Source organism: Dipodomys ordii, unplaced genomic scaffold (assembly GCF_000151885.1).
Source record: "Dipodomys ordii isolate 6190 unplaced genomic scaffold, Dord_2.0 Scaffold151, whole genome shotgun sequence".
Classification (NCBI taxonomy): Eukaryota; Metazoa; Chordata; class Mammalia; order Rodentia; family Heteromyidae; genus Dipodomys; species Dipodomys ordii.
In genome coordinates this window covers 1,832,398-1,837,734 of record NW_012267367.1, presented here as the reverse complement: position 1 = coordinate 1,837,734, position 5,337 = coordinate 1,832,398, and the positions used below count along the sequence as shown (strand labels likewise).

The 5,337-nt window shown below is 44.1% G+C and overlaps 1 protein-coding gene across 1 annotated transcript in view; it reads right to left on the bottom strand.

The window, feature by feature from the left end:
* The window catches only part of Has2 (hyaluronan synthase 2), a 28,133-nt gene that overhangs the window by 21,967 nt on the left and 829 nt on the right, over window positions 1–5,337 (bottom strand). The window lies entirely within an intron of this gene.

The window sequence follows — 5,337 nt, the reverse complement described above, 5'->3', positions numbered from 1 at the left end:
GGGAGGGACATACAAAGCAACAAAGAGATAGTCTTATAAATGCGTTAGAAACACATGCATGAAAGAAAAAACATTAAAATACATGCCTAAGGGTTCATTTTCCTGACATCACATTATCTGACCTTTTTGATGACTGTTTTGTCCCTAGACCAAAAGCAGAACTTGACACTTGGCAGTTACTAGATAAATATATTTGGAATAAATGACTAGACTACTGACTCCAGTAGTCAATGTAGAGAAAGTCTATTTTCACATCAGGGGCAGTGAACACGCATGATTTTTAAAACCTTCTTTAAAAGAACAGCTACATCTAGGCACTGGTGGCTAACACCTGTCACCCTACCTAATCGGGAGACTGAGATCTGAGGAACAGAGTTCAGAGCCAGTCTGGATAGAAACATCCATGAAACTCTCACCTTTAATTAATCACCAAGAAAGCTGGAAGTAGAGCTGTGGCTTAAGTGGCAGAATGCTAGCCTTGATCACAAATATTCTCAAGGTCAGTGCTCACTCAGGCCCTGAATTGAAGCTCCAGGGCTGACAAAAAATAAAATAAAAATGATTAAAAAAATAAAATGAATCCTATTTCTGTGCCTTGGTCTATCACTTGAGAGTAGAGTAAAAATTGTTATTGGCACCCCTTCTTTAAACCTCAGTTTCTTTTTTTGGGGGGTCGGTCGTGGGGCTTGAACTTAGGGTCTGGGTGCTGTCCCTCAGATCTTCAGCTCAAGGCTAGCACTCTATCACTTGAGCCACAGTGCTACTTCCTAAACATCAGTTTCTTATTTGTGCTAATAAAATAGCAGGTAACAGGCTGCATCTCTGTAAGTAGTAAATACAGCAGGTAGAAGGCTCAGGACTTAAAACATGGTACACATCCAATGACTGGTTGATCCTCATTACTATTATTATGGTAAGCCAATATTTTAATCCAAATAAAGAATAACTAAAGGTGAAAAGTCCACTTGTTCTTCCTACCTTTCTCATTATATTTTCAAATATAGTGGAGACTGGGCCAGTGTTCTTTTCAGCTTGTAACCAATATGTCACCAAAAACTGATAGAAGACACCCAAGGTATTGCTCAAGATAACATCTAAAAGTAAACTTGGTTTGGAGGACATAGGCCCTCATTATTTGTAAATTCGTGTGAATATGAATCTTTATTCCCATAGGCCTAACACACATGCATGCCCACTGGAAATTGGGAATGTTGATCTAGACAGGTGACACATGCAAGGAGAAGGGAAACGTATTTCTAAGACATGTGCCCTTGGTAGCTCTCTGTTGGTTAGTTAGGAAGGCATAGTGAAGACATGGCTAAAGGAAAATGGCAATTCCAATATTTTGTGGCTTGTATGAATTACCAGATGACTCATAAATGTTATGGATTTGTAGTTTCAACATTCTGAGTGCATTCATGAATTTTGACCAGGTCATCACAAAGTGGAAACTCTCCTCTGGAAAAATCTAATGTACAACCCAGTCTGGCAAACACTGCATGAAAGTCAACAACTTTATGCCCTCATTTGCATTTGTGTAACTTCATTCAGTATTCAGCATGTCCTCTGCTAAGGTTCTAAACTCCAAATCTGAGGTAAACCTACCCAGCTGAATTTCCTCCCGTCTTAGCATTACAGAACATTACACCTTTAGCACTTGGTGTGGGAAGATCCTCTCTCTGTCTTTGTCTCTGTCTCTGTGTCTCTCTGTGTCTCTCTGTCTCTCTCTGTCTCTGTGTCTCTCTCTCATTCTCTCTCTGTCTCTCTTTGGTTCTGTTTCTGTGTCTCTCTGTGTGTCTCTCTGTGTCTGTCTGTCTCCCTCTGTCTCTCTGTGTGTCTCTCACTGTCTCTGTCTCTGTCTCTCATTTTCTCTGTCTCTGTCTGTCTCTGTCTGTCTCTCTGTCTCCATCTGTCTGTGTCTCTGTCTCTGTCTCTGTCTCTATCTCTGTCTCTATCTCTGTCTCTGTCTCTGTCTCTCTGTCTCTGTCTCTCTCTCTCTCTCTCTCTCTCATAGCTTTTTCCTCTCTGGCTTTGAAGTCTGCCCTTTACTCCCCAGTCCCACTGGAGTTTTCCTAGCAGAGATCCCGGAGCCAAATTGACAAGGTTGGTATACAAACTTTTCAAAGGCCTTCTTACCCCACTGGTGGCCTCATCCAGAGCTTCAAGTTTCAGATTTCTCTTCCTTTGCCTTATCAACTTCAATCAATTACTCCTAGCAAGTCAACCATTCCAAATACTCTCTGGGTTCCTGAGCTTCACCATCCTAAACTTAATTCACATTGAAGGCAAATATTACAATGACTTGATATGCTGTATTACCTATACTGACTCTCACAAACTACCTATGTTAAGTCAAAACCATAGGTAGCAAAACATAGCATAAATGTCCAGGCTCTGTGAAATCTTATTCTTAAATTATTTAAAACCGGGCATGAGAGGATAATACTTACCACATTCCAATTGTGAAGAGAGAGGATTACTACAGCCAAGTTGTGGTAGAAGAAATGAGTTTTCTATACCCAGAACTGGCCCACTTGGCTGATGCTGTAGCAGGTGCCAGCTTTGTCCCTGTAGTCTCTTAAAGGAAACACACCCTGGCTAGAAAGGAGAGTCCCCCCAAACGGGATTTATTCTCTACTCTTCCAATTCATAATTTATGGATTGTACTTCATGCAAGATGCAAGAAGCTAATAGCGTAACAAGCTACTTGTTATGTCTTAGATTTAAAATGAAATTGTATACTATAATTTCACCAACAGGGATCTCCACCTTGCTCCCTAAGCAAAGGGCTTCCTTCCTACTGACAAGAACAGAAAATGAATGAGAAAGATACATGCTGAAAAATGTTTTAAAAGAATTATAGTGAGGGGCTGGGAAGGTGGCTCAGTGGTAGAGCGCTTGCCTCGCATGTATGAAGCCCTGGGTTCCATTCCTCAGCACCACATATAAAACAGAAGTGGCGCTGTGGCTCAAGTGGTAGAGTGCTAGCCTTGAGCTGAAGAGCTGAGGGACACAGGCCTAGAGTTCAGGCCCCACAACCAAAAAAAAAAAAAAAATTATAGTGTGGGCTGGGAATGTGGCTTAGTGGTAGAGTGCTTTTGCGTAGCATGCATGAAGCCCTGGGTTCGATTCCTCAGTACCACACAAACATAAAAAGCTGGAAGTGGTGCTGTGGCTCAAGTGGTAGAGCGCTAGCCTTGAGTACAGAGAGGCTCAGGGACAGAGCCCAGGCTCTGAATTCAAGCCTCAGGATTTGGGAAAAAAAAAAAAGGATTATCGTGAACTGGGAGCAGGTGGCTCACACCTGTAATCCTAGCTACTCAGGAGGCTGAGGGATCTTGGTTCAAAGCCAGCTCAGGCAGGAGTGTCCATGCGACTCTTATCTCCAATTAACCACCAGCTCAAGTGGTAGAGCTCTAGCCTTGAGCTGAAGAGCTGAGGGATAGTGTCCAGGCCCACAGTTCAAACCCCATGACTGACAAAAAAAAAATTATATTGAAAACAGAAACTGCATATGGTAAAGTATTTATGAAATTCAGTATTGTGGAGTTATAGCCCAGAAACTCACACGCTAACTTACTTTCTAGTAGTAGCTTCTTGTTCATTTGTGGTACAATTCTTGTTGGGCAGGATAGTAGCTGACAGTTATCATGTTCGGTTTGTTGAGAGTGATATTTAAATTTAATACTAATTGATAAATGGTTAAGTTCTTGAGTTTTTAATATGCTGTATAATTCTCCTTGGTAATATGTGAATTCATTTTTATGTACTAAAAAATCATTTATCTGTCAATGTATCTGCAATGTTTTTCTACTCAGCCAACTCATATGAGAAAATGAAACCTGTAAGAATAATAGTCTATAAGGCTTTAATAAAAAAAAATGTGCACATAGAATTTGAAATTATCTGTCCCAGAACTACAGACATATACATTATATATAGTGTGCCTGTAATATAATATATACACATTATATGCACACATTATGTATATTGATATGCATGTAGTATATTTGTATGTATATATAAATATGCATACACACCAGATTAAGTATTTTATAATGTATTAGCTTTCATAGAAAATGTAAAAGAATAGCCAAATACTAGGGAAACCTCTAGATCATGATGGTATATATATATATATATATATATATATATATATATACACATTATATTTAATCCACAATGAACAAAAACCACTATGTCAGCATATATTCTTATTAATTCTGTAGACAAAAAATGTTAACTCACACACGTTGGAAGGAAAAGAAAGCATTTAAAGTTTAGGCGCTCTTTTCACATCAATTCTCTTAAAAATTTTTAAATGCTGTCTACAAATCGGTTGAGGGGTATAGGTATGTATTTGTTCTAGCTTCGTGTATTAAAAAAAATCTTAAAGCTCTATATATTCTGAGTTTGAATGTACACAGGCCAGTAAGGATCTGGAATCTTAAAATTACGCTTAAAAATATTATCTGATTTAATCATCCCCAGCGTTGCGTTTATTATAGGTGGTGAGAAGCCAGAGGTCCACACTTAAAATCTACAAGAGTGGGAGGGGAAGTTCTCAGTCTCCTCCTCTTACTCCATGGAAGCCCACCCACCGACTCCCCCGGCGCCACCCCACCGTCCCCCCTGCCCCCCTCCCCAGCCTCTGATCCATTCAGGCCTTCCTTGGGGGATGCCCTTGGTGGCCAATCAGGGCTTCCGCAGGGCTTGCGTCACGTCTCCCCCACCCCTGGCCGTGACGTCAGAGGCGATCCCAGCTCGGCCACGTGGGGTGGAGCAGAGCCGCGTTTCCGCGCCACCGCTGGAGAGTCCCATTTGGCAGCTGCGTCCCCCCCCCGCCCAGGGTGGGGAGCTGGAGGCGGGGCGGGGCCGACGGAGCGGGGCGGGGAGAGGGGAAACTGAGGCTGCAGCAGCTGGCGTTCCCCCCTCCCCCCGGGCGCTGGGTACCCGCTGAGTCCTCCGGCGGGCCGGGCGCGGCTGGAAACCGACACCTCGCCCGGTGTAACCGGACCCGGCTCGGTTTTTCAGCCTGAACGATCCTTTCAGCGCCGTGGAGCCCGGGCTGCGTTATCTTGGCTGGGGGAACCCGCTCGCTCGCTCTCACCCCCCCCCCATCCCACCCAGCCTCACACAGACCTCCTTTCAGACCCGCCCTCCGGTCCCCCACACCCCCTTCCCCAGCCGGCGCTCACGCCCAAGGTGCCGGTGTCCGTCCGCAGCGCCAGCCCGGCTCCCGCGGGCCCGAGGGCCGCCCCCACCCCACCCTGGGCTGGAAGCTCCCGACGTGTCCCCCACCTCCTACCCCACCCCACCGGCGCTGCCCCCGGCCCC